This window comes from Marmota monax, unplaced genomic scaffold, assembly GCF_021218885.2.
Source record: "Marmota monax isolate L192 unplaced genomic scaffold, Marmota_monax_Labrador192_F-V1.1 WCK01_AAM20220418_F8-fsc00075, whole genome shotgun sequence".
NCBI lineage: Eukaryota > Metazoa > Chordata > Mammalia > Rodentia > Sciuridae > Marmota > Marmota monax.
The window spans coordinates 2,174,982-2,202,705 of NW_026694772.1; the positions used below are offsets into that span (position 1 = coordinate 2,174,982).

General features: G+C 36.3%; 1 protein-coding gene across 11 annotated transcripts in view; it reads left to right on the top strand.

The window, feature by feature from the left end:
• Dmd (dystrophin) overlaps positions 1-27,724 on the top strand; it is a 2,205,817-nt gene that overhangs the window by 1,962,761 nt on the left and 215,332 nt on the right. The gene's annotated exons all lie outside the window — the stretch shown is intronic.

Below are 27,724 nucleotides of genomic sequence, written 5' to 3' on the forward strand. Positions count from 1 at the left end.
TCATCACTTAACCTCTTCATTGCTTCCTGGTAGCTAAGAATCCAGGACTGAATTATAGTCATTTCTGCCAGATGCAGTAGAGGCATAAATCATCCTGAAATATAACTTGGTACATGACTCCAGAAGGTAAGGAACAGGAGGACCCATTAGATCATTTTGTCCAGTCTTAGCAAATACATGAATGTTTCCATAATGTATCCTTGAGTGCTAGCTTCATTCATATTTTTGAGACCTTATTTCGGCCTATATAAGTTCACTTCATAAAGCTGACAATAATATAATTATAATATGGTCATTCAATTTATGTTACTATGAATCTGTAATTGTTTCTATAATTCATTAAAATACTTCCTGCCTCCAAGTTGGAATCCCAGTCTCTGGTATTTGCTGTCTAATTACTCTTATCTCTCTTTTATCTTTGACCCCTACACATTTTTTATTTGGCAGGCTGTTTTAATACTTTATTAATTGTACTTTTAAAATTAGTCATATTGTTTAGTTACTATTAATAAATGTGGTATATTTTGTAATTGATGCTTGAAGAAATGGCTTTACTTAACTGAAAACTCAAGTAACATTCTATTAATAATGTGTATTGAATTGGCAAGTACCTATTTTCCTGTACTTAATTTTGATTTACACCACTTTTTCTTTAATTTTAAATAATACATATGTTGAGTTGTGGTATTTAAAAAGCTATATGTCTACTGTATGGAGTTAGCAACTGTTAACATTTTGATGCCTTGCCTTCTGGCCATACCCAGTATATATGAAAGTTTAACCATCATTTGAAGGCAATTACTCTGTGCCTGACAATGTTGTAGATATTTATTAATTTAACCCTTATAGCAACTCCATTAGTTAGGTGCCATTATTCCTACCCATTTAAATGAGGAAGAGACTGAGGTACACATTGACATAGCTAGTAGATGATAAAGCCAGGATTCTAATTCAAGAAGTTAGCTCTAGAATCTGTGTTTATAACAACTACACTGTACTTTTACTTAATTTGTGTGTCTTGTAAAGAAGAAATAATTCTATATGGTTTCCCCTCAGTCTTCTGCTACATTCTTTTATTTCTACTTTCTGGTTCTTTCCTTTCTTTTCAATTCTCCCTGAGTTATTTTAAAAGATACATGCTAGGGCTGGGGATATAACTCGGTTGGTAGAGTGCTTGCCTCACATGTGCAAGGCCTTGGGTTCAGTCCCCAACACACACACACACGACTAAAAAGATAAATGTTGCCAGGTGCCATGGCACACACCTGTAATCCCAGCAGCTTGGGAGGCTGAGGCAGGAGGATTGTGAGTTCAAAGCCAGCCTCAGCAACTTAGCGAGGCCCTAAACAACTTAGCAAGACCCTGTCTCAAAATTTTTAAAATTAATTTAAAAAATGGGGCTAGGGATGTGGCTCAATGGTTAAGCATCCCTGGATTAAATCCCCAGTAGAAAGAAAAAGATACATGCTTACAAACATTATAAAGTATAAGATACATGCTTATAAACATTGTGAAGTATTTAACTAGATGCTTTCACATGTGACTCCGGTTGGTCATGGTCTTTTATAGAAAAAACATTCCTGGAAGGGCTGGTCCTATCTTTTCATTAAACATCAATAATGGATTCAGTAAAGTTCTCATATTTTCTCAATTAATTCTAACCTTCTTATCTGCATGTGATCTAGTTATTTGAATAGTATCCCACAAGCTTAGGAGTTGACAAGAAAAAAAATGGAGATAAAGGAGTTTATCACAATGAATAGGGTTGTGGCTGTTAGGGATGGCTCTTAAAAAATTTAAAGGCAGCTGGGTATGGTAGCACATGCTTGTAATCCCAGCAACTCAGAAGGCTGAGGCAGGAGGATTGCTAGTTCAAGGCCAGTCTCAGCAATTTAATAAGGCCCTGAGCAACTTAGCGAGATGCTGTCTCAAAATAAAAAAATATAAAGAGGAATGGGGATATGGCTCAGTGGTTAAGCTCCCCAGTACTGAAAAATATATATATTATAAAGGCTGCAAATTTTGTCTTCTATATTTTTCCAAATCTCTGGTCACCTTAATTCGCCTTGGTGACAGCCATTTATTTGATTTAATTGAGATTAAATATGATAACATACTCCTAAGTGACTCATAGACCATAAATAAAAATATTACTATTGTGAATATTAATTACTCCTCAGACAATTTGTATTCATTCATACTTTCTTTTCTGTCCCCCTCCCTCTGAATTCCCATGTCTTCTCCATTAAAACCTATTCCCAGAAAATGATATGTTATACTCATTTAACCCAGGTGACAGGTAAAGTTTAATGTGTACTTCTCTGGGTTATTTGCATTTTAATAGGGTAAAAATCCATAAGCCTAAGGAATGGCTCTCTGGTGTCAACCAGAAGCTCTGAGCTGTTCAGAAAGAACATCCAGGGGCAGGTGGAGCATCCTCACACCTTTCAAATCATATCACATCAGTGCCCATTTCCAGAAAGGTCAGGCCTGCAGATATGGACACTCATTAAAAGATTGATCTACCTGCCTGAATGGAGCCAGCCCTAGAGGTCACCAATCTCTCAGATGCCCATGTGGAATATCAATATATGCTTAGAAGCTTTGCTTGTGTATATAAAAAAGTATACCAATTTGTTTTAAAGGATATTTAAGAAATAGAACAGTGAGGCTAGACATGGACTGTGTCTTTCTGTTATCCTTTGTTAAGTTATGAAGATAATATATGCCTATCAAGGAAAATATAAAAAGCAGAGAGTATTAACAGGAAAAGGAAAATTATCCACAATCCCACCACTCAAAGATAAACACCATCAGAAATATTGTTTGTATATTGTCTGTTTTAGTCTGTATATATGTTATACAGGTTCATTTTTTTCTTTTAAACTAAGCAGGAATAAAAAAATATGTTACAGTTGCATGATCTGCTTTTTCCCCCTAATCGTATATTAAAATAGTCATATTCACTATTATATCCAATGTTGTGACTCACATTCTTTCTATACCTTTACAAACATCTCAGATTCTTTCTAAAAGACAAATGCCTGTCTAATTGCTATGTTAAAGGACGTTTACATTTAAAGCCTTCTCATATATGTTGCCAAACTGATCTCTAGTAAGTTGTAGCATCTAGTAAGTTGGGTGCACCATCAAAACCATGTTTGAGGAAGGGCCTGTTGGAAGTCACTTCCCAGCTATTAGATTGTAATCTATAAAAGAAAAATAGCCTCCTTCCAAAATATAAAAATACGCTTAAAAATTCCACTAAGGTCATTTCAAACGAGTTTAAGTTGTTTTGTAACAGTAATTTGCTTCCAGGTTACTAGGAATAATAATAGAGTGATTTCTGAAACTTTGATATTACAATGGAGCCAGGTGTGGTGATGCATGCCTATAATCCCAGCAATTAGGGAGGCTGGGGCAAAAGGATCACAAGTTTGAGGCCAGCCACAGCAACCTAACAAGACCTTGTCTCAAAAATTAAAAGGGTTGGGGATGTGGCTCAGTGTTTAAGCACCCTAGGTTCAATTCCCAGTACAAAAGGAGAGAGAGAGAGAGAGAGAGAGAGAGAGAGAGAGAGAGAGAGAGAGATTGAGATTGAATGAAAAATAAGGATAAGTCACTAACTACACCCCTGCCCACAAACAGGCTTATTGACTATTGACTCCCCACCCCCACCCCCCACCCCCGCCAATGTATAGACTCTCATTTGGAAACTACATTGCCAGCTGTCTTTTTATCATAAGAGAGAGGAAGTATCTTACTAAAAGAAGTATTCACTGTTTCTTCTTGGTGGCCCAATCTGTACTTGTTAAAGAAGTTGTTTCTTTTATCTTAGATCTGAGAGAAAATGAGAAGAGAAAAACATTGTAAAATGTGACCCTTCTCCATTCATAGATACTAACTTGTCTTTAATTCTAGTTTGAAAACCCTAGTACTCCTAATTGACTTCTGCAACTTAAACTAAGAAAAAAGAGAAATTCTAGTATTATGATTTTAAAACGTTTATAGATTTTACTATACAAATCATTATAAAAAATATATGTGGGCTAGGAACAGTGGCACACACATGTAATCCCACCAACTCAGGAGGCTGAGGCAGGAAGATTACAAGGTTAAAGCCAGCCTCTGCAGCTTTGCAAAACTCCATCTCAAAATAAAAAAATGAAAAGGCCTAGGAATATAGTTTAGCAATAGAGTGTCCTTGGGTTCAATCCCCAGTTCCTCAAAAGAAAAAAAATATATTCTAGAATCCCCTAAAGGAACACTTTCTAAGTTGGGTTTCTCAGAACATTAAAGTTCTTTAAGATTTTAATAACTGTCCCTTGAAAAATTAATTCTGGGATGAGTAAGATTGGCAAAACTTGAGTTTATAAAGACTAGCACTTTTCAAGACTAGACTTTTCTGTTGGAATTCTTGGAGCCTTTATGAGGCACTTAGACTCTAAAAGGAAGATGGAATTTGGTGCTCTTTGTCATACCTGTAACTATGAAAGCATTTTTGAGGCACACCAATTAATTTATCACTAAACATGTCTTAAAGCATACTGAATCTTTGCCCCAAAGTGTATTTCCTAAATGGTATAATTACAAGAATTTTCTGCCCAAAGTAGTAAGAATGGGACCCACTTAAAAAGAAAAAGGGTCAACTTTCTACCTTCCCGGAAGTTCCCAGCCCCAGCCCCCTTCCCTATTCCAGGAGTCTCCTTATGCTATGAAGTTTCCTAACTAGAGAGAAGCTTAGAATGTAACTATACTAATAGCTTTCAGACTCATAGGTGTGGCTTAGTAGAGAATTTTAAAATCAGTTTAATGCTTTGCATCCAACTATTGTTTAATGGAATGGAATGAAGCAGATGAGAAAATATTAGAGTACATTACACAAGTAAGGTTAAATGTTCTTTTGGCACTTTGGTTGTTTAGTTAAGTATGTATGCACACTAGATCACATTATAAAATGTTTTCCTTTTGTGAGTTACAGTAAAAAAGTTTTGAGAGGCACTAAATTACTCTAATCCTTTCCATATTTTACAGATGGCAAAAATGGTGTAAAAAGATCAAATAATATAACCACAGTCACAAACATGGTTATCATTGATCCTGGAGTGAAACCCAATTTCTGGACTTCCAAGCCCTAGATCACACTGTCTTTTCTATTAAGAACACATACACAGGCCAATGACTGTTTAGGCCTGTGGTATTGCCAAAATTTTTTTTTTCTTTTCTATTCTTTCAAGCTGGTTGACAGAGCCTGAATTTTTCTTTCAACACCTCTGAGCCAAAGATTGTCTAATCACTGGTTTGAGATATGGGTTAATAGTAAAGCTGGCTGTGCACAGTGGCACACACCTCTAGTCTCAGCTGCTACAGAAGCTGAGACAAGAGGATCCCTTGAGTCAGGAGTTAGAGGCCAGCCTGGGCAATATAGTAATACCCCTTCCATAAAACAATCCAAAAAAGAGTAAAAGCTATAGAACTAAACCAACTGGTTTTATTTCCTGGCTCAAATATTTAATCCTTATAGTCTTCATCTTTAAAATGAAGATAATATTTCCATATTTAATCAATTTTAAGACATGCTTCTTGACTCAGGTTTTAACAGCCCTGAAATCAGAATGCACTTTATAACTAACAAGATTTTGAATTCAATGAAGTATGATGGTATTCTCCCATAGGGTTAGGATAAGAATTAGTTAACATATGTAAAATCCTTAGAATATTGGCATGTAGTAACTCTTGTATAAGTGTTTGTTATTAATAATAGCATTAGAATCATTATTACTATCAACTTGATAGTATAACTTAGTATATGCCTGTTAGAGTCATATTAGTCATGAAATATCATTCATCCTCTTGCATTTAATTCTCAGATATAAGTAGTTCCTCTCCTTTCTGAAGATGGATTTCATGAATCTAATATATATGTTTTGCTGATTATAAGAGCTTGATAGTTATTTGTATAATTAATGAACAGATGAATAATCAGATGGGTAGACCCTAATCTTAGTAAGGTCAGGATAGTATCAGTCTTGTTGACACTTATATTCTACAGCACCTAACAATATCTGGCGCTTGGTAGATATTCAATAAATATTTACAGAATGGATTATGTCTTATACCTAAAAGAAAGAGTGGTAGATTTACTCCTGACATTGATAATACAAAGGGCATAAGATTTAGCATAGTGACTATTACATAGTAGATACTCAATAAATAAAGTGACCTTTTATTTTGCTTCTTAGCAAGAATAGTGTTCATAACGTTACACAGTAATTTTTATCAAAGTCTACTGTGCCATGTAATAAATTAAGGAAAAATGCTGACTTCAAAATGACAGCATAATCACAAATCTATTAGAAAATAAAATTAAAATAGCAGAAAGGTATACATAAAAGAAGACTGAAAATAAAAGTACTTCAAAATGCAAACAGCTGTTGTGTCTCTTCTTTCTTTTTACTTTTGCAGATTTTTTATTATAAGCATATATTACTTTTATAATGGAAAAAACCAACAAAGGCAAAATTCTTATACTCTACTTTTTAACCCAGTGACCTCTTACAGTATTACACTCTATTGGTGACAATGAAACTCTATAAGATGAATTTCCTTTTTACTATTTATTCTAAATTTTAAAGCTGTGAATTTCATTGAGCAACTTTCTTGTTCACAGATTATGAGACATTGTAAAAAGAAAGAACTGATCAGTTATTTCTTGCAGACTTTATAATCTTAACTGCCTTAATCATATCTCTAGTTAGCTCTTTTTCTCTCTTGTCAAAGCATTCCAAACTTTTATAGTTTTGCCTTGACACATAGGGCTAAACGGTTTGTTTCCATCTTGAGTGTTCCAAACCTTTACCCCTAAACCCTTTCCATGCCCAATTTATTTTTTTAAACGGGGAAATATTTTGAAGTACATCTAATAATTGCCTACATTCACTTGACAGTGTGCCAACCTATGCTACCATTATCTTTAAGGGATGGATGATTTGAAATATGAGTGTGGCAATAATTTAAAGCTTCAGATGGGTTTAAAGAAGCCATCATGATACCGGTCACAAAGAATCTTGTAGGTACAATTGAGATGACTATAAACCTAAAGTTCTGGATCAGGTAAAATTTCAAGGCAAAATAATTTGGGCCAGTTTCTTCAGTGCTTAGGTATTGTCCTACATATTGGGAATTGGCACAAATGCCATCTAACCTATCAGTGATGCTGGTAACATTTCTTTAGGTGTAAAGATACATGGATAACCATTATACTCCTTTCTCAAAACCTATTGCCATGGCCTTTTATCCTCTAGCTCAAATTTATGCTTTCCAGTAATACTTCAGATTTGCTTACATAAAGGTATCCTTAGAAATCAAATTTTACATTATGGCCCCTATATATCCCATATATTTGAACATATGAGAGAACCTAGGAAATTTCTGAGTTTCTGCTATGGGTATTTGTGTGCTAGAGCTGGCTTACTGGCTTAAGAGAACCAACTGCTACATATATAGGAATTGTGAGCTAGTTGTCAAATTCACCTTTGATAGCTTGCAGTGAGCCATTTTGAGAATATCTATCCCACAGAAATTGGCAAATTTGTCTATATTATACAGATCACACAAGTTCCTGGATGCAAAGCATCTTCTTAAGCAGGAAGGGTGCTCAGAATTCAAATATTTATCTACCATAACCACTCAACCAGGTTTGTCTAGGTCTTTCCTGATTTAATCCCTGAAAGTCCCATGTTCCAGAGTACCTCCTCAGTTCCAGGCAAATCGGGATGGTTGGCACCCTTAATCTTGGGTAAGTTTCCATAGAAATGGAGCCTTGGCGGGGGGCTGGTGTTGTAGCTCAGGGGTAGAGCACTTGCCTAGCATGTGTGAGGCACTGGGTTCAATTCTCAGCACCATATATAAATTAAAAAAATAAAGATCAGTCAAAAACCAAAAAATATTTAAAAAAAAAAGAAATGAAGCCTTAGATAGGGCTTCTTATAGAAGTAATATATTGAGAGAACATTCTAAAGTGAGAGGGAGTGAGGGGAGCCTGCTAAGTTAGAAAGGATGCTTGTCAGGAAGTCAAGCTAAGCAAGAAGATTAAGACCAAGTTCAGCCAGCATGATGCCACAAGGGGCTCTGAAACACAAATTGTATCACAGAGATGGCCTCACTTTGAGGCAAGGGAGCTGGGCCTGTGTTCCCTTATGTCCATGGGTCATTGGCGGAGAATTTCCAGAGAATAAAAGAAAGCATGGCAGTCCCCATTTGGCTAAGGCAGGTTCTCTGGTAAAAAATGTAATAGGCCCTTACTAGGTAACAGGCCAACACACAACACCTAGGGATAAGTGAACCTACCTGGTAAAGGGGATACAAGTAGGATGCCCATAATATTAACCTTTCACAGACTTTATGAAACTACAATAGACTATGCTTGCTCTCTCTGGCTTTGGAGTTAAATGGTGCCATTTACCTTGATCACTAACTGTCACTCCTTTATCACTGTGTGGAAATTAGTCTGGCAGCATGGCAGACATGAAGCAAATGCCTATTTCTTTCTTATTTCATCTTCTTCATTGTGACAGATTCCCCTGGGCTTCATGAGGACCTCCAACAGGGAGACTAGCACCACAGTTCTGAATCAGTTTCATGACGTGGGCACTGTTTTAGTGGAATGTTGGCTCTAAAAGGTATATTTTTACACTCCCCAGAAAATAAAGGCATTTGTGAGTTTGGCCTAGGGTAGCATTTTGTCATCTGTCCCAGAATACAAAGGTTTGCACAACAGAAATGGTGGAATCACATCCCTGTGGGCAAAAATCATTACTTTCATTTTTCCATTTGGATGTTTTCCATTTTCAGAACGCAACCAGTTTGGGGTTACAAAATACTGTTTGGTAGGAACTTTGAGGTGAGGACAAAGTCATTCATTCTTTTGTAGACTTATATGAACTGTTCCTTGTTTAAAAACTATTCTCCTGGATTTTTAAATAAATTCAGATATCAACAATGAAAATCATCTTAATTTCAATCCACTATAGGTATTGCTGTATCTGCTCACAGCTATAAGAAACAGGAATAGATTTAGGTGATGAGGGGTATTTTCAAGATATAGGAAAAGCATAAAGAAGGACAAGAACAACAGTCACCATGAAAGATATGTTTGCTTCTCTCTACATATGCATTTGCTCCTGTAGATTTCATCTTTCACAGGATCATGACTTCTCTCCTTCTATTTGTAGATTCTATTTCCTGTGACTTCTGTTTTCTTCCTTTGTTCTGACTTTTTTTTACTTCCACAGTTCTCTTCCATCCATGTTTATCTCTGTGTATTATAGTCAAACTCTCCAAGAAAGAATATCTGATTGGTTAAGTTATTTACTAAGGCTACCACATAAAATACAGGTCAGACAGTAAGCCAGGTTTTTTTGATCTAGGCTAGCTTGACATTTGGGACCAGATAATTCTTTGTTGTTGGCAGCCATCCTGGGCATTATCCCTGGCAATATCCCTAGCCATGCCAGTAGCAACCCTGCTTCCAGTTGTGACAATCAAAATGTTCGTAGACATTGTCCAGTATCCCCTGAAGGATGAAATTACTCCTGATTCAGAACCATTCTTATATATGAACCCCTGGACAATTTGTGACCATGAAAATGGGGGTCATGTAGAACACTGAGTGATCTGTGCCTGAAGAATACTTTGAGAGTACTTTTCTACACTCCCAAATCCCCTTTTGGGGGAGGGGAATGTCCCCAATAGATAGACTTCAGATCACACCCCCTCATGGGCAACTTTTGATTGATATAAGAGTATAAAAACTTGACCATTTTGGCCCAACTTAGAAAAAGTTTAACTCTAACTCAAGAACTAACATGGGATTGAATAAAATTGTTCCTGGTCTATTTTCAAGCTTGACTTCTCCATTTTCCCATCCTTGCTTCCTTCTAGTCCCTTCCACAGTTGTCAATCCCAATGGCACAACTCACTAAATATCTTGATCTCTAAATTTTATCTTAGAGTCAGCTTCCTGGGGGATCCTAATCGTGAGGGGGCAATGTGACTGACAGGTATTTAAAAGTGTTTAAAAAATATCACATCATAATAGGACCCTTCTAGTCACTGGGTAATTTGATTTACTTTTGTTTCCATAATGAGGTTGATGATTTTGTCCAATATAAGTAGTGGTGGTCATTATTTAAGGTGTCTGTCCTCATGATCTCCATTAATTAGTAAAGACTTTGGGGACAACATAAAATTACATCACCCTGTTGCCTTGCACCTTAAGCTCAGTAGCATATATACCAATGACAGACAAGAGTAAGAATGTAGGATACTTCAATAAAATAGATCATAAGAGGAAGTTAGTCAGGTGTGAGCAGCATAAATGTAAAGGGTATGCACTGTTTTTTTTTTATTTCTTGCACCTAACATAACACCTTGTTTACAGATGCAGGATATGCCTTGATTGAATGAATAATGGGCACTTTAAAGATAATTCCTACTCTAATATAACAGAAAAGAACTTACTTTAGTGCCTAGTCTAATATCCTAAAAAAACTAATGAGCTTCACTTTCCTTTCAGTCAGCTACAATTGATTTTTCACTCAACAAATATCTATTGAGTGACCCATATAAGTCAAACTCTGTTCTAGAAACTGGGGAAACAGCAGTAAATAAAACATTATTAGGTATTGGTACATTCACACATTATAACAGTATAATTTAGCCAATATCATTCCCCAGAATTTTCCCTGTCCTCTCCTCCTCCCTTCCCTTGGTTCCTTTCCCCTACCTCTACTGATCTCCTTTTGGTTTTCATGAGATCTCTCCGACCCCAACCTTTCTTTTCCTTTTTCTTTTCTAGCTTTTACGTAGGAGAGAAAACGTATGAACCTTGACTTTCTGAAATTGGTTTATTTCACTTAACATAATATTTTCAAGTTCCATTCATTTTCTTGCAAATGACATAATTTCATTCTTCTTTATGACTGAATAAAACTCCTTTGTGTATATATACCTTGTTTTCTTTATACATTCATCCATTGACAGACACCTAAGCTTGTTTCATAGTTTGGCTATTGTGAATTGTGCTGCTATAAACATAGGTGTGCATGTATCACTATATTATGCTGACTTTAGTTCTTTTGTATAAATATTGAGGAGTGGTATATCTGGGTCATATGGTGGTTCCATTCCTAGTCTTTTGAGGAACCTCCATACTGATTTCCATAGTTATTGTACTAAGTTTACAATTCCACTAATGTAAGAACTTTTCCTCTATATCCTCTCCAGAATTTATTATTGTTGTATTCTCTTTTTATTTTTTTTAGTTGTCAATGTACCTTTATTTTATTTATTTATATGCAGTCTGAGAATTGAACCCAGTGCCTCACACATGCTAGGCAAGCACTCTACCACTGAGCCAGCCGCTTATTGTTTGTATTCTTGATGGTTGTCCTTCTAAGTGGAATGAGATGAAATCTCAGTAGTTTTGATTTACATTTCCACAATTGCTCACAATGTTGAACATTTTTTTCATTATATTTGTTAGCTATTTGTATTTCTTCTTTTGAGAAATGTCTGTTCATGTCATTTTCCCATTTATTAATTGGGTTATTTTGTCTTCTTGGTGTTAAATATTTTGAGTTTGATAAATACTAAAGCAGGCCAGGCACAGTGGCACATGCCTACAATCCCAGCAGCTTGGGAGACTGAGGCAGGAAGATTGCAAGTTGAAAGCCACCCTAAACAGTTTAGCAAGGTGCTAAACAATTCAATGAAACCCTGTCTCAAAATAAAATATAAAAAGAGCTGGGGATGTGGCTCAGTGGTTAAGTGCCTCTGAGTTCAATCCCTGGTCTCAAAAAAAAAAAGATTAAAGCAGTATAAGTAGCTAGAAGGATGTGGAAGGGAACTTTTTAAATGGAGTGGGCAGTAGCAGTAACATTTGAGTAGAAAAGTTGGGGAATGAGCCAGGTAGATATTGGGGGGTAAAGTGACTCAGCTAGAGGAAAGACTAAAGACAAAGGCCCCAAGATGGGAGCATCCTCAGAGGGTTCACGAATAGCAAGAAAGCTGATGTGACTGAAGCCCAGGAAGCAAGACAGTGAATAACAGGAGCTCAGTAAGTGACCAAGAACCAGATTAGGAAAAGTCTTATTGCTTATGATGAAAAATTCTTTGGGTTGTGTTCTTATTGTAAAAGGAAGGCTTAGGATTCCGAGCTCGTAAGAAGCATGCACTGGTAGCATTCTTACTTGCTGTGCTTACTCATTCATTCATTTATATTTTTGTTAAAAAACACTAGGCACTTGGACTACAAAGACGAAAGAGACAGTTTTGGTCTTGGCACACTCAAATTCTGAACATAATAGATATTCCTATGAAAGAAACTTGTGTAGTTGTGGTAAATTGTGGGTGCTGTGAGAGTAGAATGGAAATAAGAACTAATTGTACAGTGAAGGAATTAAGATGCTCTATCTAGACTAGTATTAATGTGTATTGTCCCTGAGGCTACATGCAAATCCAAAATAAAGAGTATTCCATCTGATAGAAATCTAGCAAAGAATGCTTCTAATTGCTCGGTCCTTGATTTCAATTAGCAAGAGTCACAAGATGCATTCAGTAATGAGAAATCAGGCTCTCCCTTCTACTTAACCATTCTGATATGATGAATATACCCCCTTTCCAATTTTATGAGTAGTCTCCTTATAGCCCTTTTGTTCAAAAAGGGGATTTCTTATGTATGTATAATGAATATAAATATAGGTTTTAGAGAGTGTTAATGTTTTAATGAGAAAGAAATAGGCAGGCAAGAGAGAGAATAATTGAAGGATTAGTCAACATGGGGGCAATTTGATATGGAAAGAGAAAATCTGAGTAGGAAATGTCTGGGAAAAATTATAAGAGGAATATGATGAGCTCATTTATGGTGTGAGTTAAGGACAGAGGTATTTATACTCAAAAGGCAAAAAGTGAAAGAGTTTGTCTTAGTCTGTTTTCCATAACTATAGCAAAATACCCAAGGCTAGATAAGTATAAAGAAAAGAGGTTTATTTAGCTCACAGTTCTGAAAGCTAAAAATCCAAGATCAGGCAGCCCCATTGGTTCAGTCTTTGGTGAGGGCTTCTTTGCTATATCACATAGCGAAGAGCATTACAATGGTAGGAACATGTGCTAGTGGGAAACAAATGGCAAGACAGGATGCCAAACCAGGAAGCCAGACAAGGAGGGCTTACACTTGCTCTTTCATGACAAGTCACTCTCTTAGAAACTAACCAGGGTCTCATGAGAGCTCTCTTAATCTTTTCAGAAGGCAGTTGCCCCACTGACCTAACCACCTCCCACTAGGCCTCACCTCTTAAAGGTTCCACTACTTCAGTATTGCCACACTGAGGACCTAAATGTCTAACGTAGAAATCCTTGTGGGATAAACTAAGTCTAAACCATAGCAAAGTTCCTGTTGTAGAACTTAACCTAGGCTAGCTATCAAAAGAAAGAAATGGGTTCAAAAACCTTGATCTAGGAAGTCTGGAGTAGATATATGTATAATGAATATGTAAGGTGGTTAGGTCATAAAGATGTTAGGGGAAGAGAGAAACTTTTGAACTGAACCTTCAGTGATTCTTGGAACCTAACACAAAAACTCAAAAGAACCTTGCTATCTTGGAGGAAAATAAAGAACAGCAAAGCTTATATCTTAAATAAGACAGTGCATAACTATAGGTCAGAATTTTCCTATAACATAATCATCCATGCTAACTGAAATTTTAAAAAAGGAAGATAGTAAGTTTGGTAATATGAAGTTTAATTTAAAAGTAAAAATTGAAATTAAAATGTCTTGTTTCATTTCTTTCTAAAAATACTTAGCTATTTGTTTTGAATTCCTAAGAAATACTAATGTAAAATGATAAAAGTCAGTTGGTTTTCATACTTGACAGCAGCATCAGAATGCCAAAAGGAAGATTTGCCTTCTTTCATGTTTTACTACTCTAAGAACTGCATAAATTTTTTTCTGAAGAATCAGAAAATGGCTAGCAAAGGAAGAAGAGGGATTATTTCCTGGAGTTTTTCTCTGGATCTGTGCTTTGGTGGTTAACTCTAGAATCATAGGAAGTCCATCTCATTTTCCTGGTTACCCTGGGATTCCTTACATTGAGAGTAAGTTAATTAATGGGATAAATATCCTGATAACTCACTGCATGAATGATAACAATAATAAGGGTAGGAGTAGGAATAAATAAAAGACATTGAGCACTTTGTGTTCCTCACAGGAAGTATTTTACATGGATTAACCCATTTAATCGGGGCAACAACCCTGTGTAATGAGGTCTATCGTTACCTCCATTTCACAGAAGAGAAAACTGAGATGGGGACAATTTAACAACTTATTCAAGTTTATACATGTAACCATTGTGGACTGTCATCTTTAAAGGAGGGGTCCAAAAACCAGTGAATGGCAATCTACAAGTCTTAACTTCATAGATTAAAGGGAATAATCCCCATTTGTCTTTGGATAATAGTAGAGGAAGTGGCTAAACCAATGTGAGACTGGATTTGGGATTTAGTTTTTCTTCTTTAGTTACTTGATTTTCTTTCCTCTCTCTCTATCTCTCCATCTCTTTGTCATCTGTGTTCACATTAATGCTGAAAATAAGTCACCCCCAAAGTCGGGTGGCTTACATACAAAAGCTATATGAGAATTCAAAGCTTGGTACTCTTATGTTTATGGGTCTGGCTAAAGCTTGACTTGGAAAGCTCTACTTCATGCTGCAGGTTGATTGGGTTTGCCTCCAGGCTTAATTCAGATTAGATTATCTCAAAATATAGTGGGTTTTGACAAAAGCCAAATGTTTTCTCTGATAAGTGGATGCTGATCCATAATGGGGGAGGATGGGAAAAAATGAAGAAACTATGATTGGGCAAAGGGGAGACAGAGGAGGGGAGGGTGCATGGGGGCAGAAAGATGGTGGAATGAGGTGGACATCATTACCTTAGGTACATGAATGACTGCACATATGGTATGATGATACATCATCTACAACCAGAGAAATAAAAAGTTGTGCTGCAATTGTGTACATGAATCAAAATGCATTCTGCTGTCATATATACCTAATTAGAATAAATAAATAAATAAATTTTAAAGAGAGCAATAAAATATTTTATATATATATATATATATATATATATATATATATATATATATATATAGTTTTGAGACCCACCCATGCTGAATGATCACTTTCTCAGGGCAGATCACCAGAGCACAAGAGGATATCATGTCTGCTAAAGCAAGCACATAGGCAAGCCCAAGGTCAAGGGGCTGAGAAGTACACTCTGCTCACCATGAGACTATGGCTGAGATGTACATATTTCATTATTTCATAGCAGGACCAAAATTCAATTGCTCCCACCCTCTCATCACTTTAATTGTTGTCATATCTTTAGCTTTTTCTCTTCTCATCTTGCTTTGTAAATGGATGTATACCTCATCTATAGTCATTTGGTTTTTAATATCTGTGTTGCTCCCTACTGTCTCAGGTTTCCAATTTTGCTTTCCTTGAAATTTCCCTGGTGCCTAATACAATACCCGTCACACAGAGAGCACTCAGCAAATGGTGTTGACTGCCTGCCTTCTTTTAAAAGCACATCTGGAGAGACACTAAAGGCACCTGGGGTATTGCACAGACTTGTTAGTAACCTGACTTAACCCAGATGGCCCAAAGACTACAACCACCATTACCTGAAGGAATGTTCTCTGGTAATGAAGTCAGCCAATTCTGTTTAAGTTTATTCAGAAATTCCATGAGCATAAGTTAATCATAGCACCATTTATATTAGCATACATCCCTCTGAATCCAACCTTATGAGGCTTGATTTCTTTCTTACCCTTCTAATCATCACAATGAGGTTCTTGAAATTTTTCTATAAGTCAATTTGGAGGAGCGTTTCTTTCACGAATAACACCACCCAATATTGGTTATTTTTAGGCTTTGTGGTCTAATATTGGTTATTAGACCAAGAAGCCACTAGTGCTGGATATGATACAGTGCTATCTAGGCATCTTAGTCACCTTGCCAAGTAGTTTAGTATGAACTCTTGACTTCCCAGATCAAGTATAAGCCTGATACTCTAAGTGACTTAGCAACTTCCTGACAAATCCCATGGTGTTGGATTCTGTTCACCAGGTGCAATGGTCTCAAAGCTCAGTGTTATCTGTCTGACAGCTCATATAATATTTACAGGTTGTTATTCGTGAGGAATTTTAGTTAGCCATAAAGATTTTCACAGCTATGGCAGACATTAGAGGTCTCATTCATCACTCTTGTGACCTTCCCCTCTGGAATGTAGCCCATCTGTCTTAGCTGTTGAAATCTTTATGGAAAATCTGCCCATCTTTGAAAGTTTAGTAAGTGATCTTAAAGTTTTCATTGAATCTTTACTTTCAATATATGACATAGACATATAAAGCACTATTCTTATTTTAATTCAATGTTTTGAAAAGTGTTAAATTTAACTTGGCCTTTCAGATAAGTGACAAAAAACTTACTCTTGCTATAGAAACTATATGCATTACATCAAAAGAAAAGATAAATCCTAGAGAAAGCAATAACAATGGGGAAAAATAACAGATGCATTCATACATATACATTCAGTCTTAATAACTACATGAAAACTTAAAAATGGTATTATAGGGCTGGGGTTGTGGCTCAGTGGTAGAGGGCTTACCTAGCACATTCTAGGTGCTGGGTTTGATCCTCAGCACCACATAAAGGTAAATAAATTAAGTAAAGATATTGTGTCCAACTACAACTAAAAAATATTTTTAAAAATTATATTATAATCTTGATTATGACTTTAGAAAGTGGAAATAAGTTTTTCATATAATTTAACAGTATAAAGAATATCCTGGACAGGCAAGGTGGCACATGCCTATAATCCCAGCTGCTTGGGAGGCTGAGGTAGGAGGATGGCGAGTTCAAAGCCAACCTGAGCAAAAACAAGGCCCTAAGCAACTCAGTGAGACCCTGCTCTAAATAAAATACAAAATAGAACTGGGGATGTGGCTCAGTGATCCAGTTCCCCTGAGTTCAATCCCCAGTACAAAAAAAAAATAAGAATACGGAAAGTTGGAAAGACTTGAACTACATGGGAGATCAAAGACTTGAAGAGCAAGGGAAAAGGACAAATAATCCTCAGATGTTGCCCCTTTCCACTTAGATTTTCCTCTTTTCAAACACAACTTCTCAGATGCTTTGTTAGGACCTAGATCTGCAACTTCCCCTCTGTCTGTTACCTCCTTCAACCTTTGTAATCTGATCCAGACATCACCACTATTGTGAAATTGCCCTATTGTAGTCATTAGTGCTCATGGGATTTAACACATCTTCCTCTTCTACACCCTCAGTTCTTTGAAGTCATAGTTGGTCATACCTTATCAAATAGGTTGTCCATGTGTTTCACCTTACCTTATTCTAGTTTCTGTATTGTTTATTATTTTACTCTGTTCTATTGCTACCACTATTTGGAGGCATCCCTTGAAGTACAGTTTCCTTGTTCTTTGTCCAGTGTTGGACAAAATACCCACCCATCTTTTTATTTTTATTTTTGCAGCTTTATTGAGGTATACTTGCCATACCAAAAAGCTATGCAATTTAATTAATTTGAACATATGTATAAAACCATGATGTTATCACCACAGTCAAGATAAAGCATATCCATTGCCCCTCAAGACTTTTTCTGTCCCTTTGCTTTTGGTGTGCATAGGTGTGGTAAGAAAACATAAGATCTACCTTCTTAATATTTTTAAGTGCATATCACTGTGTTATTAGCTATAAACACTATGTTATGTTGTACAGCAGATCTCTATAACTCAGTCATCTCACACAACTGGAACTTTGCACTCATTGAACAACACCTCCCCGTTCCCTGTCCCCACATGCCCTGGAAACCATTGTTCCATTTTCTGATTCTCTAAGGTTGAATATTTTTAGATATCTCATATAAATGGAATCATGCAGTATTTGTCCTTCTGTGACTGACTGACTTCACTTAGCATATCTTCAAGGTCCATCCACAGTATCACAAATGATAGGATTTCATTCTTTTTAAAATATTCCATTGTGTGAAAATATGTTATATAAAGACAATTCTCTTTTTACATTCCCTTCCTTAAAGAGTCTAGCTATTCTCATAGCTTCAGCTATCTTTCTAGTGCTTATGATATTATCCTCTCACTTAAGTTTGGGTAAAAAGACCCACATTCCAAATATTTTAACATAACTATGTCACTTATTTTATTTATATTTTTAGTTGTAAATAGACACAATACCTTTATTTTATTTTTATGTGGTGCTGAAGTTCAAACCCAGTGCCTCACACATGCTAGGCAAACATTCTACCACTGAGCTACAACCCCAGCCATGTCATTTATTTTAAATTCACCTCCCAACTTACAAATTTAAATTAGAGGTTTCCACAAGTGAACCACCCCCCACCAATTGCCGGGCAACTAAGTCTTAAAAAAATAGTTATCTGTGTCTTTTCACTATACTACACCTGAGTACCAAATTCAATCAAGAATTACCTCTCAGCACCACTCTCCTACCTATAATCCATGTACATGGTACCACTAGAACCACCTTCTTATCTTTTTATAATAGTAATTATAAAATAGTTTATGCCCCCCTATTTCCCACTGTATGAAATATAAACTAATCTATTAATCATTCATACTGATGAAGGATCTGTTGGGCAGATGCCATTGGTCTAAGAAGTAGAGATGTAGAAAAAAGAACCATAACTTCAGCCAATTAGATAACATTCAAAAGCATTTGTCTCTGTCATTCTTTATACTACATGTGGCACATTAATAGTAGCTAAGAGTGGATTTAAGATCTGAAGGTGAACACTGTCCAATTGAAGCAGGGAGGTTGAGTCTATAATTATCATCTTCCAGACAATATCTCATAGTTATGTGATTTATTTGTATAATGATTAACACTTTGCAAAACAATTTCATATTGATTTTACCATTTTATACTGACAGCATTTCAGTGAGGGAGATATTACTTCCATTTTGCACATAAGGAAAATAGGGTTTGGAGAGAGAAAGAAAAGACTTAGTTAGGATCATGAAGTGGTGATGGAGTCAGGACTCAAACCAAGTTCTTCCAAATTGGTGCTCTGTACATTCTACTTGATCTCAAGACATAGGATTAGGCTTTGAAATGGAAAGTCAATGCGCAGAGTGCCTTTTTAAATTCAAGGAATTTATAATTTATCTGGGATTGAGAGAGGAATGTTCTCAAATAATCCACTGTATCAAGCAGTATATCTAATGTTCCTTGAGAACTATACCAACAAAATACCACTTACCTGCAGAAAATGGATTTCCCTCTGTGACATGGATCAATAAAGAAAGACTTTTGATGGTAGTAGTATAATTTATATAAAAGGCCTTTAAAATGTTCATAGAATTTAATCAAGTAAATATACTTCTAGAGATTTTGCTTAAGAAAATTAACAAAAAAGTGTGCAAAGATTTATCTACAAAGACGTTCATTGTGGCCTTGTGTTTATTTTTATTTTTCCTGTGGTACAGGGAATTGAACCAAGAGGCACTCTACCACTGAGACCTTTTATTTTTATTTTGAGACAGGATCTCTCTAAATTGCTAAGGCTGGCCTTGAACTGTGATCCTCCTGCCTCAGCCTCCTGAGTTGCTAGGATTACAGGCAAGTTCTACCATGCCTGGCAGTGAAAAACTGGAAACAACCTAAAGGTTCCTAAAGAGGGAATTTCTTCAAGAAATCATGGTACATGAATTATTGGAATAGGTCTAGCCATTAAAAATCTGTTATAGTCAGACGCAGTGGGGCACGCCTATAATCCCAGTACTTCTGGAGGCAGAGGCAGGAGGATCCTGAGATCAAAGTCAGCCTCAGAAATTTAGTGAGGCGCTAAGCAACTCAGTGAGACCTGTCTCTAATAAAATACAAAATAGAGCTGCAGATGTGACTTAGTGGTCAAGTGCCCCTGAGTTCAATCCCTGGTACTGCCCCCACCAAAAAAATAAATAAATAAAAAATAAAGTACCTTGATGGATTTTTTAAAAATCTGTTATAACCCAGCAAGCCTGCTCTTAATCATTCTCCTTAGAGAAATTAAAATTTATGCTTACACAAAAACCTGTACATGAATGCCACTAACAACTTTATTTATGATTCCAAAATAGTGGAAGAAACCTAAATGCCATTCATCTGTTCAATGGATAACTAAGCTTTGATACATCCATATAATGTAATACTACTTAGCAATTAAAAGGAACAAATTGTTGATACAGCAATATAGATGGACCTCAAATGCATTGTGCTAAGTGAAAGGGACAGATCCATTCATCATGAGATTTCATCACAGTGCTCAGAACAGTGAGCAATTGAAAACTCATGCACTGTTTACTTCAGAAATTCTCTAATATTTTTTGACCACAGTTGACCATGAGTTACTAAAATGTAAAAAGCAGAAAAAAAAAACTGTGTATAAGAGGGAGCTACTATCCTAAAGAAGAGGAGATGTGAAATAATGCAAGCAACTGTCTACATTACTGAGCACGGAGTTTTGAAAGCATGGACAAGAAGCATTGGGGTCATGTACAGAAAGACTAGAGAAAATAAATGAGGTGACATTAAGATGTTAAGAGCCTTGGATACCAAAAGAAGAAAATTGAGTTTGTATTCAGAGGTGTTTTGGAAGGTTTTTGAGTCAGGGAGAAATCCATGTTCTCTAAATAATACTTATGAAAATTTAATCTATTAGTGTTCTACTGAGTAGCAGAGAAGCTATGGAGAACCTGTAGGAGATTTGAGGAGGCTACTGCCTCAGTTGGAGTATAAGGAAATGTCTATACTTTACCCCTCCATATCTACTCTCCACATTTCCCCGTGTTGCTCTGAGCCTTGGGAGGTTGACTTGTGTAGGCTACATGAAGAGCACCCCTAACACTCTTGGCTTCAGGTTGGCTTTAGTGGAGCACCTTGTTAGGAGATGGTGGAATGATGGAGAATGAGGCTGGAATTCCTATTCCATGATTCCTTCTCTGCCCACTTGTCCTGAACAATGATCCTGTCTTATGATCTTCTTTACCTAATGCACATATAAAAAGGCTCGCTTGGGACTAGGGTTGTGGCTCAGCAGTAGAGCGCTTTCCTAGCACATGTGAGGAACTGGATTTGATCCTCAGCACCAATAAAAATAAAATAAAGGTATTGTGTCCACCTACAACTTAAAAAATATATTTAAAAAAAACTCCCTGTTGTTGATATTATCCTTTATAATTTCCCTACACTCTGCACACACCTCTGTGAACAGCCCTTTTATTAAATTCTGCTCACCCAATTTGAACGTGCCAGGACCCTGACTAATACAATCACATTATAATATACATTCTTCTAAACCAAATCCTGGTTTTGTGTTGTTGTTTTTGTGGGTTTTGTTTTGTTTTGTATTTTTTGTACCAGTGATAGAACCCAGGATAACTTAACCCTTGAGCCACACCCCTAGTCTCAGTCCTTTTTATTTTTTATTACAGGGTCTTATTAAATTGCTCAGTGCCTCACTAAGTTACTGAGACTGGCCTTGAACTTCCAATCCTCCTGTCTCAGTCTCCCTAGTCACTGGGGCTACAATTATGGACCACCTCTCCTGGCCCCAATCCTATTTAAATAATAAAATCCTTAAGGACATGGGGCATGTTAATATTTCTTTCCCCACCACACTTCACCCTACCTCACCCCACCTCACCCAACCTCACCCCACCTCACTCTTGCCTACACCTATCTAGTAGGGACCTGAGCACATGTATATTCAGTAAATACCAGTTGGTTGATTTTAATGCTGGAATAGAGGTGTGCTCATTTAAAAATATCCTCAGAGCCTAAAATTATATACAAAGCATTAGGAACTGCACCTTTCTTATTTACTAAAATAGCACCAACACTTTGTCCAGGGCCTGGCACATAGAAGATATTTGTTCTGTAAAAATATGTTGCATAATGAATGAAGTAATGTTAGATATTGTTTTATTTCTTTCAGAATTGGGGCTCTGTTTTCATCTTTATCAGGTGAAAATAAGTCTTAGCTTCTTTGAAATTAGCTTCTCTGAACTGATCAGATGAATTATTTTGGACATTTAGGACAGGACTGATGGTGGTGATTACAGATCATAGGGAGGCAGATTTTGACCAGAATAAAAGGAAGCTGTTTCTAATCATCACAAAAGCTTTAGGAAATTCAAAAGAGCCCCTTCAAAATGTGGTGACAATGAAGTTGTTCAAGCAGCTCCTGAAAAATCATTTGGTGGAAATGATATAGAAGGTAAATTTAGAAATCAAATATAGCATAGAGAACTTGGTCTAGATAGCATTACAATCCCTTTTAAGATTTACTTATTTTCTCATTTTTTTGGCAAATACTTATTGAGTACTTGTTATATGCCACACATGAGTTCAATGACTTGATAGACCTCTTTGTAAACCTGGATGTACTCCTGACTAACTGCATGACCTGAACTTTCCAGAGCCTCCATTTCTTCATCTGTAATGATGGAATATTGTAACTTTGTAATACATATGATAGGATTACATTATGTATGTGCAAGGCATGTAATATGTTTGTTTTTTCCTCCCTGAATCATATGATTTTATTTTGAATAATAAACCAAAATTAGGATGTATTATGTACTGACTTAGGATCTTAGACATGCTACTTCATGTGATCTTACCAAGTTCACCATCTGCAAAATGAAAATAATATCTAACTCACAGGTCCTTGTACGTATCAAATGAGTTCAGGATATGTTTCAGGCATATATGAGGTTTTCAATACTCCTTGTTCCTATCCAGCCCCAAGTTCCTCTATATCAGGCATTCTCAGTGAGGATGAGATTGTCCCAAAGGGGGCAAAAATTGGTTCCTGGGAATGAAAAAAAATCTTACTCTTTTTTATACATAAAGCACAAATACATTCAATATATAAACATACATAGAGTATATCAATGGTATTCAAATTTTATAGAGAGTAAAGCAATGAGGAAACACATCTTAAAAATTCCTGGAAGTGGGGGTGGGGAGATAGTGGGAAAAAAGTTCAAGAAGCATTGCCCATTGCATCAATATATAATGAATCCATAAAACCATAACTAAAATTTGCCTACTTCCAAGGAGTCATGTACCAGTAGCTGATAGCTAATGACTTTCTCTTAATCCCAGAGTTGAGTTTTTTATTTTATCTCTAACAGAAGCTGTTATTTATTTTCCTTGTCCTTTTCCCACTTTTCTTGACCCAACTATATTATCAAGCTCCAAGTCCAACAAAGACAAGAAAAGTAGAAAGATTAATGAATGTATTTGGGTTGGAATTCCAGAGAGTGCTCTTTTGGCATGCTTTAAATAACATTAGCATTCTTTTTAATTTTCTGGTGAGGCCCTTGTGTCACTTAAAATATGGCTTAACACCGGGGTACATCACTTGGCACATTCTGTTCATTGTACATTAAAAAAATGGTTGAAATCAGAACTTCCTCTTGATAACATGGCCTGTATTAGTGATTTTCAAAACCACCTTGGGAACAATATTGAATCCTGTCACCTCAATGAAGGAAAGCATTTGAAGGTAGAATTGCTACCCATTCTTGCTCTTAATAACATATTGTATCTGTAACACAAGGGGAAATTCAGAGGTCGATTTTGGAATAAATAAATTCATGTGTAGTTTACTATTTAAATTCAGTAGGCAATACCCCATGGTTCTGGTGCTGTATGATAATGAATGATTTTTACACTCAAGAATCTGAATCACAAAGCTGCACTGGAATTACACATAGTGGTTATAGAAACATCTGTGTAAGAAAATACCAAAGGATAGACTAGTGTCATATAAAAACTATTAGCCAATAAATCTGCTTTTGATGGGCTACTAAAAATGTACACATCAGGCATAAATGATGTGTGTGCCTATTACATAGGCTAGCTTTGTGAAGGATGGCAAACTTCCACTGGTGCACAGAGATAAGAAACAGCTGTTGTTGGTGTCAGCATTACTGCAAGAAATGAAATAATAATTCTGGGGCACACTCATAAGAGTTACCATATATCTGATCAACTTTTGAATAGATGCAAGTCCAGAATCATCTGGTAGCCCCAAATGAAATTGCCAACAATCCTTTAACAATCTCTAAGGAAGGAGCACTGAATCCAATCCCATAGAACCACCATCCTACAGAGTGTTATTTCTAAAGCAAGTAGTTCAGTCCAATGTATGTGCATGTGTAGTGATGGGGCAGAAAAGGAATGGGGGAAAGCTATTGCTATTTTTCTCTTTTTGTTGTGTCAAGGACATTTTTGAGTATAAAATTTCAGGGTTTCAAATGATGACTGCAAAGCAGTTGCTTGAGTTAATTTATAAAATGTCAGTCATCAAAGGGGGAAAATTTTTTTTTTGCAGTACTGGGGATTGAGCCCAGGTATACTCTACTATGGAGATACAACACTGTCTCCACCTCCCTTAATTCTTTTTGGAAACAGGGTCTCACTAAGTTGCCTAGGCTATCCTTGAAATTGTGATCCTCCTGCCTCAGGCTCCCAAGGAGCTGGAATTACAGGTATATGCCACTGTGCCTGGGAGAATAAAAACATCATTAAGGGAATAAAATGCATTGAATCTCACCATTGGATCTATTTGATAATTACCAATAAACACAAAAGATTTTTTTATTTTAAGGAAAAAAGATTAACGATTAAGAATTCCAGTTACAAAAGCTCAAAAAGTTCTTGTTGATCTGGAAATTATATTTTTTTAAAAATATCTTTTGAAATCATTTCAACCATTCAGTTCAAGAATTTCTGATAATTCCTCTAGCTCATAGTTGGGATTTTTCTACTTTTAATGTTTAACAATGAGAAGTCAACTATAGATACTCTATGCATTCCTCGGCTGGGCACCATGGATTTCCTTCTGTCTCTTGCTCATTATCTATTTGAAGGTTGTTTCTTTCAGACAGAAAGCTCCTTAGCCAGGCTACACAGCTCACAGACCTCTCCAGCCCACTTCTCTCTGAGAGGTACTGAAGAAGATTGTAGGAAATCAAATTGAGTCTTCTGCTACCATAGGACATATTGGTATCCTATAAATCAGAAAGAATTTCTGGACCATATAGAATGGCAAAGAAGTGGGAAAAGATAATGAGAGAAATTGTGCAGCCTCAGTCCACTGAGACCTTTAAAGAAAGAATAGCCATTCTTTTCTCAGTTTAGGCATTCATAAGCTGGTTATTCACAGCCAGTAAGGACTGGACCAAATGTGCTCTGGAGTTCTCTTCTTCCTTTTATGAAGCTGTAGTTTTAAGAAGAGGTACACTGAGCAGCGAGAAACTATCCACATTGATTTTTGGCTATCCACATTGCTTTCTGCCAGAGAGGTTTTTAAAATTTTGTAACATCAGACTCTGACCAGGTAGGTTAAGGAGTCCAGCCCAAGTTCTTAAATCAGGGCTTATTTACTATGTGAACTAATTGGGACAGGAGAGCTATATCCCAAAGAAGGAAAAAGGCAAGAGGAGAGTGGGCAAAGAATGAGAAAGGCAGGGAGGGAGGAGAGAAGAAAGGAATATGCAAAGGACAGAAATTAAAGGTGAGGGACTACTTCAAAGCAACAGCTAAATGTCTTTTTTCTCCATATTAAGAATTTCTGTCTGCCAAAATGAAAAAAAGCATAATTACCAGCTAAATACAAATCCATTCCTATATCATTTAAGTGACATATCTCCAAGGTACAAAGCAGCTTGTCTGCTTAAAGGTTGGGTGATTTGAGCCCTCTGTTACTCTATATAAAACAAAGAAGCTGAAGTTTCATTACCCTTAAATTGTCTGGAAGTGGGTGAAGTTAACTTTTATTAGAAGCTGTTCTTTCATATTATACAGTGTAGTCAAGGATATATTAGCTTTGACGTTTTCTTACATCTCAATACTCTGTGGAGTAAATTTACTGTGAGACTAATTTAGAATGGAGCTTTTCATAAGAGGAAATAATGGTCAGCATCAGTTGTGCTTCAAATTATTATTGGGATGAAATTTCAGAAAAGAAATATACATACACATCAAATTACTAGATGTCAATAAGAATGTTTCTTATATATTTTTTTATTCCTGATGATATTCTATGTTTCTTAAAACTCCCATCTCTTAAAACTGATTCAGGAGGAAGGGTTTATTGTTAAGGAAATGTTACAGTGCCTCCCAAACATGATTATTTTGTCTTTAAAAGAAAAAAATCAGATCAAACAGTTTATGAAAGGTATTTTTTTTTAATTTTTATTGTTGGTTATTCAAAACATTACATATTTCTTGATATATCATATTTCACCCTTTGATTCAAGTGGGTTATGAGCTTCCATTTTTACCCCATATACAGATTGCAGAATCACATCAGTTATACATCCATTGATTTACATAGGTCGGGCTCCAAATTCCTCAATAGGACACCCATAGCACAAAAGTTAATAACTAGAATCAATAAATGGGACTTACTCAAACTAAAAAGTTTTTTCTCAGCAAAAGAAACAATAAGAGAGGTAAATAGGGAGCCTACATCCTGGGAACAAATCTTTACTCCTCACACTTCAGATAGAGCCCTAATATCCAGAGTATACAAAGAACTCAAAAAATTAGACAATAAAATAACAAACAACCCAATCAACAAATGGGCCAAGGACCTGAACAGACACTTCTCAGAGGAGGACATACAATCAATCAACAAGTACATGAAAAAATGCTCACCATCTCTAGCAGTCAGAGAAATGCAAATCAAAACCACCCTAAGATACCATCTCACTCCAGTAAGATTGGCAGCCATTAGGAAGTCAAACAACAACAAGTGCTGGCGAGGATGTGGGGAAAAGGGTACACTTGTACATTGCTGGTGGGACTGCAAATTGGTGCAGCCAATTTGGAAAGCAGTATGGAGATTTCTTGGAAATCTGGGAATGGAGCCACCATTTGACCCAGCTATTCCCCTTCTCGGTCTATTCCCTAAAGACCTAAAAAAGAGCATGCTACAGGGACACTGCTACATCAATGTTCATAGCAGCACAATTCACAATAGCAAGACTGCGGAACCAACCTAGATGCCCTTCAATAGACGAATGGATAAAAAAAATGTGGCATTTATACACAATGGAGTATTACTCTGCATTAAAAAATAACAAAATCATAGAATTTGCAGGGAAATGGATGGCATTAGAGCAGATTATGCTAAGTGAAGCTAGCCTATCCCTAAAAAACAAATGCCAAATGTCTTCTTTGATATAAGGAGAGTAACTAAGAACAGAGTAGGGTTGAAGAGCATGAGAAGAAGATTAACATTAAACAGGGATGAGAGGTGGGAGGGAAAGGGAGAGAGAAGGGAAATTGCATGGAAATGGAAGGAGACCCTCAGGGTTATACAAAAGTACATACAAGAACACAACAGACACTAGTATGGCAATATGAAAGGTATTTTTAGAGGTTCAGCTTTAATAAAGAAACCACTACAACATAAATCTTAAAAATATAATTATAAAAGCAGCTGGGCATGGTAGCACACTCCTGTAAATCCCAGCAACTCAGGAGGTTGAGGCAGAGGATCACAAGTTTGAGGTCAGCCTCATCAATTTAACAAGATCCTGTCTCAAAATAAA